The sequence below is a fragment of the Canis lupus genome, chromosome 21 (genome assembly GCF_003254725.2).
Source record: "Canis lupus dingo isolate Sandy chromosome 21, ASM325472v2, whole genome shotgun sequence".
NCBI lineage: Eukaryota > Metazoa > Chordata > Mammalia > Carnivora > Canidae > Canis > Canis lupus.
The window spans coordinates 18955628-18970478 of record NC_064263.1 but is presented as its reverse complement, the minus strand read 5'-3'; the positions used below and the strand labels follow the sequence as shown (position 1 = coordinate 18970478).

At 38.4% G+C, this 14851-nt stretch overlaps 1 protein-coding gene across 1 annotated transcript in view; it reads right to left on the bottom strand.

Moving 5' to 3' along the window:
• TENM4 (teneurin transmembrane protein 4) overlaps positions 1 to 14851 on the bottom strand; it is a 2722049-nt gene that overhangs the window by 1479479 nt on the left and 1227719 nt on the right. The gene's annotated exons all lie outside the window — the stretch shown is intronic.

The following is a 14851-nucleotide window of genomic DNA, read 5'->3' as shown; positions in this document are numbered from 1 at the left end:
AGGTTTAGACTAGCATGCTTGCTTCTATGTTGAGAGTGGGGACATCTTGAAGCTGAGGATTGTTTATCATCTATTTATCCATCCAACCATCCATCCATCCATCTACCTACTTATCTTTCCATCCATCTATCAACAAAGATAGGTCTACCTAGTACTCAAATCAAACATTTTGAATTAAAAAAAAAAGTGGTGTACATGTTAATTTAACAAAAACCTATTTGTATTACAAATTCAGGTTATGGTGGAACTGTACCTATGTGTAATAGCTATCTATCAGTATATATTTATAAAATCAGTTTGTTTGTTTGTTTGTTTATATTATTTGGTCAATACTTTAAGCAAAAATGAAGGGGATAAAGTTTTTTATGGGACCAAAATATATCAATGTCCTCATCTCAATACTCAATTGTTTACTTAGCAACATGCTTACTTTAGATGTCGCATTCCTTGTGGTTAGGGGCTGTCATTTGCCCATGTTTGCACCTTTGTGCCCATCACTGTGTCTGGGGATAAAGGGCATTTATACAGTGTTGTTCTCTGGTCTTCTGAACTTAATCTTTCTTCCCTTCCTAAGCTATGTCTATAAGTCGAATTGTCTGGAATCCCTTTCCTGATATTATAGTCCAAATTCTCACTTTCTTTTCTTTAAAATAGATTTTATTTATTTATTCATGAGAGACAGACAGAGAGAGAGAGAGAGAGAGGCGCAGAGACATAGGCAGAGGGAGAAGCAGGCTCCATGCAGGGAGCCTGACGTGGGACTGGATCCTGGGTCTCCAGGATCATGCCCTGGGCTGAAGGTGGCGCTAAACCGCTGAGCCACCTGGGCTGCCCCAAATTCCCACTTTCTGAGGGTTCTTTCTATGCACTACCATTTTTAAGTTGTATTTAGATTCCAGCTTTGCAATCTGATAAGAAATACAAGAAGACATTGGTAAAGACTTTGCTATAGACTAAATGTTTGCACTCCCCCATTCATATATTGAAATCTTTGCCCCCAATGTGATGGTATTTGGAGGGACCTTTGGGAGGTAATTGAGTTTAAATGAGAACATGAAGGGAGAATTCCTATGATGGGATTAATGCTCTTCTAAACAGAGGAAGAGACTGGAGAGCTCTCTTTGCATGCACACAGCAAGGCCATGTAAAACATAACCAGGAAGGGGGGCTTCACCAAAAACCTGACCATGCTGGTACTTTGATCCCAGACTTCTAGCCCATAGAACCATAAGAAATAAATGTTCATTGTTTTAGACACCTAGTCTATGGTAATTGTGATAGTAGTCCAATTTATGAGTAGAACATGGATGTGTATATCTGTTGCAATTAGGTATTGAGAACATGCACAAGCCATCTACTTTAGCACTAACATCATACCAATTTTTAGAAAGGGTGTCCTGAAGTTCTACTGGGTCACTCTGTAAATAGCACCTGGAGTTTAAAAACTAGGGTGTAGAGAAGAAAGACATATAATTAACAAGCAGCATGCAATTATTTAATGGTGTCATTTCTATAAAAATACATGTAAAAATTGATTCCCCCATCTGGACTGTAAATGCAAAGAAATGGGACTTTTATCCCCCTTTCTTCTAACTCTTCTATCCTTCGTAGTTTGTGCCATATTATGGTTTATAATCACTCATCAAACATTTTTAAGCTCCTACTATGCCCAGGCATGTGAGATCAACTTTATAGAACGAGTTGAATTGAAATGATTGAAATGAATGGGTTATTCCCTTTTTCCCATGATTTTTCTTCATGAAAAGCATGGAAATGAATTCACAGTCTAACTTCTACCCATCTTTCCTGCTCCCTGCTAAAATTATGCTACTATCCCCTTATGTCCCAAGCTGTGATCAATCTCTTCTTGCCTTATTCTTTAACTGCATTTTATTTTTACTTATCTTAAGCACATATTACAGCACCTCTTGCACTCTTGCTTATTTTACTTACTGTTTTGGATGCCTCGTGTGCTCTGCCCATTGGTGTGGCCTAGAGGCACTCAGATGTGAGCCCAACAGTACCTTGTTAATCGGCAGGGGCATCTCTCACTTCTCCTGGGAGCTCCTGCAACACCTCTGGCACTCATGCATACGTAGCCTAGAAGCGTGAGGGAGCAACCACACCATGGGCATCCCTCAAGTAGTGGGGATTGGGAGCTGGTGGTCCATAATTCTGAGACACAGTCTATCATACATCTCAGAGGAGCATAGTGGATTTGAACTCCAGTTGCCCATAGATGTCCAACTTGGCACCATACATTCACATTAGCTTTTGCACCCTCCCTCTTTCACTCTTTTCAGTGTTCTTCTCATCTCTGAATCATTTCGCAAGTTAGCTACCTACCTACTGGCCCTTTCTCATGCCCTGAAGTATTGGTGGTGCTAGAGGAGAGAGGGGCACCTAGTCCAACACTCCTATACATCTCATCTACCAGATTCTCAGCTCTCCAAACAAAGAAGCCACATTTCCTAATGTGTTACACATTCCCAGCCTCAGAGCCAGGTCTGGCACTGATTAGGTGTCCAAAATATCAGTTGAACTTATTGAACAAAACTTGTGAGGTCTGAAAGGGCAGAAAGAACACTCTTAATTCATTTGTTTATTTAACAAATATTTATCTGTGTTATTCTTATGCCAGGCACTGCTCTGGTGGCTACAGGCAGAGGAAACAACCATAATCTCAGCCCTTAGAGGTTGCATTCTAGTGAGAAGAGAAAACAAGCCAATGAATATGTAATATATGAAATGGTAAAAGATACTGTGGAAAAATAGATCAAGGATAGGTCAGCCAGTTAAGGGGGTAAGTAAAATTTTATACAGGGTTGGAGAAGGCTATATTGGGAAATTTTATCAGAGATATGAGGCCAGGGTTGGAGTAGATTTTATGGAGAGGAAGGAACTCAGTGCCATGAATGAAAGGTAGCCCAAAGAGACCAGTATGGTTGAAACAGAATGAACAGGGACAGATGAGGATGGGATAGAGTATGACAAATGACACAGCAGAGAGCCTCACAGGCTTTATATAAGGCATTTGGGTTCGCTGTAAGAGAAATGGAAACCCACTAGAGAAATTTGGGCAGAAGACTGCATGATTAAATTTACATTTTAAGAAATTACTACATTGTGTTGAAAATAGACAGAAGGAGGCAAAATAGGAAGCAGTGAACCAGGTTAAGAGCCTCTTCCATTGATCAAAGCTAAAGATGATACTGTCTTGGTCCAGAGTGATAGAGATAAAGCTGGTGAGGAGCAAATATATTTTATAGATAGGAACACCATTAACGGCTGGTGGATTGGATGCAGAGTATGAGAGAAAGAGAAGAAGAATCAAGAATGACTTTAGAGATTTTGTTGATCTACTGGAAGGACAGAGTTGAAATTTTCTACGAGGGGATAGACTGTGGAAAGAGACAGATTATGAAATGATGGAAATAAGAAATTCAATGTTGGAGCTCTTAATTTTGAATATCTGTCAGACAGCTGAGTAGTGAGGTCAAATATGCAGTTGGATGCACACACAAGTCTGAAGTTCAGAGGACATATCTGACCTGGAAATGTAAAAACCACAAAGTGCTGCAGGTAATATTTAAAACTCTTTAACTGAATGACATCACGTAGGGGTAACCATGGATAGAAAGTAGAGGAAATCTGAGACATGAGCCCCCAAACCTTCCAACATTCGGAGATGTAAGGGATGGTGATGAGCCAGCAAAGAAGAACATGAATGAAGAGAAGAAGAAAGATTGATGTCCTAACAAGAGGAGTGAAGGAAATGTTCCAAGGAACAGAGATTTATGGCCTGTGTCAAATGCTGTTGATAAAACAAGTAAGGCAAGGACCAAGGATTGACCTCTGGGTTTATCAACACTGCAGTTATCAGTGACACTGTTTGGATCTACTTTAATGGAAGAGTAGAGATGGATATCTGACTGAAATGAGTTCAGAGGGAATGAGAAGAGGAGACTAGTGACCACATCTAAATCATCTCTTTTTTTCTTGGGGTTGTAGCTACATTATATGTACTGAATTATGTGGATTATGAGTTATGTATGACTACACATTCATCTTGGAGACCAGGGGCTTCTCTCTGAGACAGCATATTTCCCTCCATCGTTTTATGAACTGTAAAATAATCCAGAACCAAAAACTAATGCTTTTTTTTTTATCACCATCTCAATAATCATTCATTTGGTCCCCATTCTATTTTTAAAACAACCCTATAATGAAAGTGCTATTTGTATGCTCATTTTCATAGATAAGAAAACTCGCACACCAAGAGCTTAAGTAATTTGCCCAAAGTCACATAACCTAAAAGTACCACCACCTTCTAAGGGAAGGATGGACTTTTGGGGAAAGTTTGGGTTCCCACTTCTTGATTCCTTGGAGCTGCAGTTTCCCCTTCATCAGCTTTCTTCTGATAGCAGCCTCAGCAGTGGGAATGCTTTCATTAGAGATGAGGGGAATTTCTGAGCAGATCCCTGCAGAGATGAAAACCTTGGCTATCGCTACAAAATAAAAGGTACAGTGCATGCTCCTGCATCAGCCTGCTCCTGGGCTTCCTGTTGGTTGGCAAATAATTTTTTTCCCTGTCTTTCATCTTCACTTTTCTTTTAAAAACTGGAAAGAAAGCTTTCTTTAAGTAGAAAAAAAAAGTGGTATCTCTTTTATGAAGAATCTGTATGTATACATAATGTGTCATGGTAAAGTAAATACAGCAGCAAAGGGGAAAAAAAAAAACATTGAGGGGATGCAAAACACCTTGCTTTTTGAATTTGAATTCAAAATTGTGTGTCCCAGGAGATAATTTTTCTTTCCTTCTTGATTCACTGTTGTTACATACTGTGCTGTGTATGACTTGCCTTTTCACTGGCTCCATATCATCCTATGATAATAAATAATAAAATGGTCATTATTTTCAGGCATGTCCTGTCATATAGAATGGGATAAAACTTGGAGTCAGATTGGACTTAGATTTAAATTCCAGTTCAATTTTTTGCTCCTGTATCTCAGTGGCTTTTCCTTGGCCTATTATAATGAGCTACTTCTACAAAGTCAAATTAGGATAAAGAAGATAGTCTGTGTCATTCTGTCTCCTTACTACTTATTCCCATTGTCCTACCTCCCATTTCTCTCCTGGGCCACTGAAGTAGCCTCTGAATTATTTCCCCACATCTACTCATGTCCTCTTTCAATGAATTTTCCCCACAGTAGCCCACATAACTTTATAGAACACAAATTTCATCATGTTATTTTTCTGATTTAAAGATTTAAAGGTGCTCAATTGCACTAAAGAACATATGTCTTAAACTACTTATGTTTCTGCCCTTTCCCACCTCAACTACTAATCGTTTACCTTTCTTCCCATCTTCTTTTTAGGACTCTGCGTACACTGGGTATGTTGAATTTTCTGACTTCTCATGTTGTTCCATCTGCCTGGAAATCTCCCTGACACATTCTTTATTCATTAACTAGTCGATACTCATCTTGTAGAGCTCAACTCAAATTCACTTCCATAGGGTAATATTTTCATGCTCTCCTAGCTACTTCCAGGATAGGTCCATTTCCTCTGCTATATGCTCTCATAGAACCTGCACTTCTGCATAGCCCCTATTAAAACTAGGTTGCATATGTGTTATATAATAATTTATCTGACAACTGTAATCCCTGATAAAAAGTAATCTTTACAATTAAAAACTGTTGTTTCCTAGTACTTAGCTCCATGCCTGGTATTCAGTCAGCATTCAATATAAATTTGTTGAGGGAATGAATTCAAGATTCTCATTTTGCACAACTGTGTAATGGGGAATGACTTCTACCTTTCTAACTTGCAGGGGTCTATGGGGCTTGGAAAAACAATATACTCTTACGAGGTACACATTCTACTCACAATGATACATCCTTCTACACTGGAAATTACAACCTCCTTCTCTTGATAAAATAGGTTTTCATTGAGGTACATTTTCAATATTTACTTGTGTCCCCAGACCACAGTTGGGTGGACCTCAAACTGAGCCAATCACCAGAAGTTTGGACTTCAGCCTGTAAGATGTTAATTCATTCTAGACTTCTCTTTGAGGGATTCCTGAGTGGCTCAGTGGTTGAGCATCTGCCTTTGACTCCAGGTGTGATCCTGGGCTCCTGGGATCAAGTCCCACATCAGGCTCCTGCAGGGATCCTGCTTCTCCCTCTGCCTACATCTCTGTTTCTCTCTGTGCATCTCTCGTGAATAAATAAATAACATTTTTTTAAAAAATAGACTTATCTGTGAGTGGAGGGATATATGAAAAACAAAAGGAGAAACAAAAAAACACAGAAAACAAAAACTCCACCACAAACTGCAACAATAGCAGCAACAAAAACCAAAGCTAAAATTGAAGAGGCAGAGAGTGGACATTATACAGGATTTGGAGCAGCTAGCAGAGAAAACTGATATGTGGAAAAATAAAACTGGTACAGATATGCAGAGAGAAGCTGAGACTGAATTAGAGAGGAAAGTCCCTAGGTTCCTTGTAACTTTCTCAACTTCTGGTTCTACTTCCTTTGTGACGCTTGGCTGCCTGCCTGTCCTTGAGCTGGTTCCACGAGATAGCTCTGTATCCGTTATGATAAGTTCTCCTCTTCCCTGCATAAGCCAGCTCGTTGGTGTCTATTGTTTGCAATGAAAGGATTCTAATGAAAAGAATATTTTAAAATACTGATAGAACACAGTAGACACTCTATAAATAACAATTAATATAATTATGCTTACCTCAAATGCCACTGCTCAAATGACACTTGTACTGGTTGACATTTATTGAATATCTGCTCCTTGACCTGTGCAATGGCTTTTTGCTACATCTCCAATTTTTGCAGAATATCTGTGAGGTGAAATGTTTGATGGCTTTCATATTGCATTTGACAATGTTCTATACGTACTTGTGTGTTTTCTTTTAAAGATTTTATTTATTTAAGATAGAGTACACAAGCATGAGCAGGGGAAGAGGGACAGAGGGACAAGCAGACTCCTCACTGAGCGAAGACCCCAATGTGGGCGCTCAATTCCAGGATCCTGAGATCATGACCTGAGCTGAAGTCAGATGCTTAATTGACTAAGCCGCTCAGGCATCCCTGTACCTCTGTCTTTTACCATAGGTAAACATGGCTGTGGGAGTGCCTCTACCATTATTTCTTATCACTGGCAACTGGAATAGCTCTTAGCCTATTAATATGCATAAAGCACATGTTTGTTGATTGAATAGCTGAATTGCCTTGTGTAAGTCTCTAAATCTCTCTGAGCTACCTTTTTCTTACTCTTAAATAGGGATTTATACCTGCCACACAGAATTAGAGTGAAAGCCAAGTGATGGATATGAAATCATCTGAAAACACTGAAATAAAATATCAATTGCTACTAGGACTCTTAGTACTTTGGCAGACCAGGTGCCATCAGTCCCATCTTACAAATGAGAACCCTGAGGCCAGATAGTTCAAAAGGCATGTCCAAAGTTAACAAGTGTTAAATATTAAATAGATAATTTTAAAAAATAACTCTATCTATCCTCCAATTTAAATACATCAAATATGGCTTAGGCAAAACAGATCTGAAGGCAAATTTCAAAAGTGGGAAAAGATCTATGTTAGTAAAGGCAGCATGTGTTAAGTCTGTGACATATAAACAGATAAAATGCAAGAGGATCTGAAGGAATGAGGTAAGCCAAAAACAGAGAAGGGAATCAACTCATAAGGCTGAGCTGTATCAGTACCACTACAGATGCCTCAGTTATGGGACTCCAGCTCATTGTATTATCACAAGACAAGCCACTGAGCGACAGGCCCTGGTTGGGTCTACCTTGAGGGATACTCTGGAAAGGAATGGGTAAATTTTACACACAGGGGAAATGATGCTGAAGAGGAAGGGGTGGACTTGGTTTCTTGAACCTGGGATATGAGGAACATTCTGGCTCCAAAGACCTACTCCATGGCCCACTAATCTGTTTTTAGCTAGTATAAATACATTATTTGATCTCATCTACCTGGTGGCCATTCACCAATCAATGATCATCCCTTCCTGAATATAATTATATTATCTCAAATTTAACATGACACATACATATTTCTTGGTTATCACCACCTCCCACAACATAAAACAAACATAACCCTCCTGCCACTGTAGTTAGCCCCATGTCAGTAGCTGATCTCCATATCTTTTAGTAAATAAGATCAAAGTTTTCCTTGATTTTATTTCTCTCATATCCACAATCAATCTATCAGCAGATCCTATTGATTTTTAAAATATGGCCTCATTCCAAAAATCTACTGCTACCACACTGGCCCATGACACCATCGGCTCTTGGCTATAGGCAACAGCCCTCTCTTCTGACTTCAATTTAAAATATAATAGCTAGATTTATCTTAAAGAGTTAGAGGACTCTCCTTCCCCTGTTGCTTTTTATTTCATTTAGAGAAAATGCCAAAAGTCTTACAATGCCTTACAAAACATGACACAACCTACTCAAATGCAGCCTACACATAAATACTGGAATTATATTTTAGGGCTCTATTTATTGTCTTGAAAGAATATTTTCAACCTACTTACTTTTATTTAAGGAATAAATTATGGAAACAGCAGAGAATTGTACCTAAGCACTGTACTCCAGTTGATAAAGTTTCTTCTACATGAGGTTGGGGGTTAACAGTTCTGAAACCATTCCGTGTGTATACTGGAGTTGAACAATTGAGAAAATGGACAGAAGAAAGTAAAAGTTGGGTTTTCCACCATTAGAGTGGGAGGGCAACAAATGAGCAAGAGGAGGAGTCTAGGAAGTCCTTTGTGGTAACAGATTAGAGTTGGGAACATCAGTGTGAACTCATGTTTAGCTTAATATAGCTAATACAGATGGTTATGTATAGAGATATTTACAAATATGTGTACACACATGGGTTACTATATAATTCCTTGCTCTATTAGCTGGGAGGGCCCAGAAGCGATGATATCCCAGTAGCAGCAGGCACGTATACTGCTCAAAAGTTAGTTTATAACATTATTCTCCAGTAAGGAAACCAGGGTCTTTAGGGAAAGGATCAATTCTAGGACTGGGGATAGAAATACACAAAACGAGCCTGGAGCATCTTGTAATGCCAGAGAGTAAGAAAGTGCTAAAACACATGCGTGCGCACACACATACACACACACTCACACACACACACTGATAGGAATAGATCAAAAGGTTACGGGAAACAAGTGACACAGTTTTTGATGGCCAAAGCTAAAACAATCTGAACAACAAAACTGAAATAAAGTAGCCCTGGATATATAAAATAAATATCCATAAGCACATACTAATATAAACAGTTGAGTAATGAGAAAGAAAAAATAAATCTGCCCAATACCAAATAATTCATGTGGATATTTTACCCTAATTTATGTGGAGCATATCTCTTTATTCTTTATCTGTCCAGGCTATGCAGTAGCCTGAAGACTACAGTATGGATCAGGGATGGGAGCAGTGGGGGAGGGTGAGTAACTTTACAAAAGAGAAACTTGACAAATACTGTTTCAACCAGGTGATCAAACTCAACATCAACAGTAATGAACCATGTTGTTAGTATGTATTCTGGATAGGATAGGAGGAAAATGGCATTTTACTTCTACGGTTCTCTCCTCAAAATCCATAACCCCAGTGTAATCATTAGAAAAAGAATTAGACAAATCCCAATTGAGGGACACTCCACAAAATACCTTTCCAGAACTCCTCAAAACTATCAAGGTTTCCCAACGTTTGAGAAACCTTTCAGCCGAAAGCAGCCTAAAGAAACGTGATGAATATAAACATAATGTATTTTAGATGGCATTCTGAAAAAGATAAACAGACAAAAAAGAGCCACATTAAGTCAACCTGAATAAAATATGGACTTCAGTTAATAATATGCCATACTGGTTCATTAATATTGTGGCAAATGCATCACACTAAAAATCAGATTTAATAATAGGGACTACTAAATGTGGGGTGTATAGGAATGTTCTGTACAATCTTTATAATTTTTTGTCACTCTAAAACTATGTCATTGATTATATGTAAATAGATATCTTAAAGAATGTTCTTGAAAATATTAACAATGATATGATTTGGGAAAACATTTTCTTAAATTATTTTTTATTCTATTTTGATGACTTTAAAATGTTATTGAAGTATATACTATTATATTGAAAAGCTTATCTATCTATCATCTATCTATCAAATTCTTGGAGGCATCCTGCCACTTTATTCCTAAAGTGTATTTTTCTTTATTGTTAAGAAGAATCAATCCTTTCTTTCTTTGCAGAGAAGTATATAGGTATCACCAGAAAACTGTTTTTTTTTTTTTTTTTTTGGTCTGAAAACATGCCCCAACTTTAATTTTTTTTCTTTCTACTGGGACAGCTTCTAACAATCTGAAAGAGCTCATCAAAGTAATTGGTGAATCTTGATGACCAGAGCTTCCCATGCCAAGCATTTTCTCCCAAACTGGGTTATTTAGAGTCCAATGAGGCCAGGAATAAATATATAAAGCTAAGTAATTTGAGGAGATTGGAGAATTTTCAGAAAATGTCTTTGACTTGGAAGCATGAAATTACATGCACTACAGTAGAATGAAATCAAATCAATCAGCAGCTCAGAATCTCCTAGGCTCTACAATCAGCAGGGGTTCAGAAGGCTCTCACTAAGAAGGAAGCTGAGGTTTGGTAGAAAAGTCTCTGGAACTGGAATGCAAAGAGACTAAGCCCTTGTCCTCTGGGAGATCCAGCTTTGGCAGCTGACAATAGGTATAGCCAGGAAAATTCTGGTTGATCGGAGGAAAGGTAGAGGAGCTGGAATGATGGACTGTCCTAATGCCCAGCTCTACGCTGTACTTCCCTGCCAGAATAATTCAATGGTTTCTCATTTCCTTTTGGATAAAACTCAACTCCTTAGGGTGGAATGTGATTTTCTTGAGTATCTCATTCTTACTTTCCTCTTGAGCCTATTTTTATTCCTTCCTCTATTATACCCTAGTTCAGTCTTATTAGCTAGAACTTTCATGTGAATTTCTTCACCATTTAGGCCCAGAACACTCAGAATGCCCATCTTCTGCCTTAACACCTGGGAAAAACTGAGATTTCACCTCCTCCAAAGCAATTTCCTCACAGCCTTCATTCTAGGAGAGGTGCCTACATCTGTGCTTTCACAACACATTGCACCATATCTCTTACAGCACATATGATATCAGGTTTCCTGGCCTCCCTTCCCACAAAACTGCAGATCTTTTTAAAATACTCTATCTTCTATCAGTTTCCTGAGTATATAAGAGAGTCCAGAACTTAGTAGGCACTCAAAAGCTTCTTGCGGAATGATGAATGGACAAATGAATGTGGCAGTTTACATTAAAATTTGGAACAGGTCATTTAGTTTCAAAATCCTTCAAGATGAGGATTTCAAACAGTCAAGATACTTTGCTGAAAGGCATCCACAAAAGCATGGAACACTGCAGCCTAAAATGAATGCAAAACCGAACTCTAAAGAAAAAACGAGCTGTTTCTAAAATGAAACTTATTGCAAATGCCAGTTTTTCTAATATTTTCTTACTATTTGAAAAAAAAAAAAAGTCCCAAATGTATTAGGGAAGGAATGGAAGCAGAGGACATTCATAAACACTGTAAATCAGCCCCAGTCTCCCATAATCAGGCCTTTATCTGTCTAAGAGAATGTCTCTTGGAGTGCATCAGTAATTAGGGAGCTAATGGAAAATTACCAACCAACAAAATCTATGACCGTTCCGAGGACAATGGAATCACAGGCTGAGAGTACCACAGGTTTATTAAGAACAAATCATGCCCGAACATTTTGATAGCTTTTTTGATAGTGGCTGCCCAATTCCTGCCACACTTGCTCCATTGGCTCTACATTGCCTTTTAAATCAATTTAAAATGACTTCTTTTGAGTTGACCTTCAAGGTTATCCAATACTCAATTTATTACTTTATTTTTTCTCTTCTCTCCTCTCCTCCTAATTCTCCCCCGTTGGTCTCCTTTCTCTTCTTGGCTACCCTTCCTGGTTCCTTTTCTTTGATCATGTGCTCTGACTTTGTGTAGACTCTCAAGTGATTGTGACTTCACACATGGTACTTGCTCTACTCCAAAAAAGGCCTGTCCCCTCTCTCTAGACTACCTGGTGAAGTTCTACACACCCTTCAAAGCCTATCTCTAATGGCACTTTCTTCAGGAACCAATTCTCTTCAGGCCATTTTCCAACCACAGAGTAAATCTCTCACTCCTTGGTATTCTTTTATACATGCATCTTTTGCCAAATGACAATGTAACTTATTTTTTTTTACATGAATCCTTACCCTAGTAATCTGTGGGCATGCACACTAGAATGAGAATTCCACCATGGCAGGGATTTCTGCCTGTTGTGTTCACTCATGTGCCCAAGCACCAAGAACACACCCTCCCAAGCACACACTTTGGTAAATGCCTAAAGCAATCCATACAAGATAGTGTGTTATGTAACATCATAATACATGGTCTAAAATAAAGTAGCTGCTCAATAAATGACCATTTCATTGATGCCATGGTGTATAAGGGAAGGAATGAAAAATAATAAACTGATTCAGATCTCTGAATAGCATTTACCACTTCTTATAATGCAACGTCCCTATCTATCCTCCTCTCTGGCCCCCCAAAAAATCCATGTGAATAATTACTGCTTCTAGGAAATATTTATGAACACTATTAGTTTCTTTCACTTTTCTGTTCAATGATTTACTAAACAGAATGAAAATAAAGAGCTGGCAGTTTTTGAGAGCTATGTAGCTAACTATTCAGATTACATGATTAATTTATTAATGAAGGGAAAGATACCGAAATAGGTATTATTTTAATTGTTTTTATTATTATTAATCTCATTTTACAGATGAGGAAACTAAGGCATAGAGAGGTTAAATATCTCATCCACAGACAGTTATTCATGGCAGAATTAAGGTTTGAACTTAGGCCATCTGGTGCCAAAGCACGGATTCATAAATTGAATTGAATGCATAGGTGAAGCCAATAGTCCTAATCTTATTAAGATTCTAAGTATGGGTCTCAATAGTAGTGTAGGTGGATTATCAGCCCTTCGAGCACTTGGGGGCTAGAATTTCTTGCTTGTTGGTAGTAATACGTTATTCAGAACTGTCCAGAATTTCATTGTTCCACCAACATTTGCTATTGTGGCTCTTCTACAAATTGACTTTACAAGTCACTCTGATCATGTTTTTCAGCTCTTCCATTAGGATTACTACTCTACAAAAACTCCCAGAAACCAGCTCACCTTGACAGTCTTTATTCCCCAGGGACTAAATTCTAGCAACTGGGTCTCTAGTAACTGCTTGTGATCCAGTTCCAAGCCAGGCAGGTTACCCAGAACTTCCGTTGACTCTACTATGTTGAAGATCAAGATGGGGCTTCTTTGGGATGGGGCGCTGGCCTAGCTCAAGCCTTTGCTTGATGAGCTCTTTTCACACAAACATTTGGCTTGCTGGTCCCACCATACTTCCCCATGATTGCCTCTGTTTGGATTCCACTTGACTGTACTCATCCTCTTGTACCACAATTCCTGCACGGGAAAGCTCAGGGTATGGAAGAGCTGAGCCCACTACAATAAAAACCTTTATACCATCCACCTCAAACTATGCATTATTGTTTTTATTTTTAAAGATTGTATTTATTTATTCATGAGAGACACAAAGAGGGAGAGAGGCAGAGATGCAGGCAGAGGGAGAAGCAGGCTTCATGCAAGGAGCCAGATATGGGACTCGATCCCAAGTCTCCAGGATCATGCCCTGGGCTAAAGGCAGCGCTAAACTGCTGAGCCACCCAAGCTGCCCTTATTGTTTTTTTTTTTTTTTTTTTTAATGGAATCATAGACTGTCAGTGTTAGAAGAAAATATCTTTCATTTTACAAAAAGAGGACTCAGGTTGGTAGCTTTGGGGGTTGGTAGGATATTCAACCAATGTGGCATGCCCATGGTTCCCCAAGAAGTTAGTTGTAACCATAACTAGAAATGAGAGTGCCTGATGCAGCCTTTGATTCAGCAGTGTGGTCTCACTAGCAGACTGTTATCTTGTTCTCAACCTCTATACACACTAGCTTAAAGAACTCCCGCCACAAAGAAAGAAGGTTATGATGTCATTTTTGTATAGTTATGTTAATATCATTTATTCCAAAGTGGTTTTGCTTTTACATAAGTGAGTACATACATGAGTGAGGAAGAGTACAGGATGAAATGACATAGGTCTGAATTCAAAGGTCGACTCTCACTTATTTAGTGGGAAGGATAACAGCACCTATTAATGGGCAGGTTTTAAGATTTAACACGTTCCAAAGTATGTGGCATAACATCTGCAACTTATTAACTGTTAAATAGAAGCTGGTAGTAATATTGTCACATACATATTTTACCCTAACCATTAACCTATAAGGTAGCTTGAGAAAATAAGTTTCTCTCCATATTACAGACCAGAAAGCACATGCATTATGCTTATATAACACTTTACAAGTGTATATGGAGGTTTTACACATGGGTGTCCTTAGATACTATTCAAAAGCTCCGCAGAAAAAAAAAAAGAAAGCTCCACAGAGTCAAATGTATTATTCCCATTGTAAGGATGTCAATAATAAGTGAAGTAATAAGGTTGTTTAGTAAGTACTAAAATGTAAACTCTGTGAAGACAGGGACTTTAATTGTGTGTGTGCGTGTATTTTATTTCCATTACATACAAGACTGCATGTAGTAAGAACTAAGAAATATTTGTTTTCAGATTTTATTTATTTATTCATGAGAGACACACACACACACACACACACACAGA